Consider the following 990-nt stretch of genomic DNA (forward strand, 5'->3'; position numbering starts at 1 on the left):
TCTTTGAATAGTTTTGTTTGGTTTTCCCAAGACTGCCCTTCATTAACTGCTTAAAATTTTGAGGGGTCATATTCATATTCTTTAGAGATTGCTGTTTGGTTGTAATTTTTGTGTGTTTTTTCACTGAATTTCAAAAGATTGTGCAAGTGTGTTACAATTAAATATGTCCATCTAATTGTCCATTGCCCCTGGATCAGATTCAGACTTTCTATCATTGTCAACCAACTCCTTCTCCAAGATTTATTTCAGATTTACCACTTCCTTTATCACATCTGTACATTTATATTCTAGCTGTACTTGCTCCTTGTTACATTTCTCATTCCTTCTTTGTATTTACTATTATTCCCCTCTGGTTTCAACTTCCTGATAGTCATTCTCTTAAACTGTCTGTTAATAGTTTGAAAGGTTTATATACATTCCATGGAGTTTCAATCCTGCATATACTTGAACTTATGTTAACTTATATTTCCATAATTCATGCATCTGCAATAATAATTTGCAAGTCTGGAGGCGTGAATCACCTAGACATGATTTAATTCTCATCCATTTGGAAGATTGATATTTAGTCAATAAGAAAGTTTAAAAATGGTTTAGAATGTATTCCTAACTACCAATTTTTATAAATGGCTTTGTACAATGGTGTGTGATTATTTTATTTTACATGGGATAATATTTTCTACTACATTTAAGTTTTGAAAAAAGAAAATTAAAATTTATTATTATAGAGGAATATGATAGAAATATAAGACAGATTTTATATTTATTACTTCTCTGATGAGTACCCATATTCAAGACTTACTATGTTAGACAGATAGGGAAAATATAAAATAACATATGATAAGGCAACTATTTGTGACTTTTTAAAATGTACCTTAATAAATGATGAAATTTACTTTATTAGCTAATGTTTGGATTTGAAATATGGGAGGCTGATATATTTAACAAATTTTGGAAGGCACCTAAAGAACAACACAAATGGTGGGTGGTACT

This window comes from Dipodomys ordii, unplaced genomic scaffold (assembly GCF_000151885.1).
Source record: "Dipodomys ordii isolate 6190 unplaced genomic scaffold, Dord_2.0 Scaffold275, whole genome shotgun sequence".
In the NCBI taxonomy this organism is placed as follows: Eukaryota; Metazoa; Chordata; class Mammalia; order Rodentia; family Heteromyidae; genus Dipodomys; species Dipodomys ordii.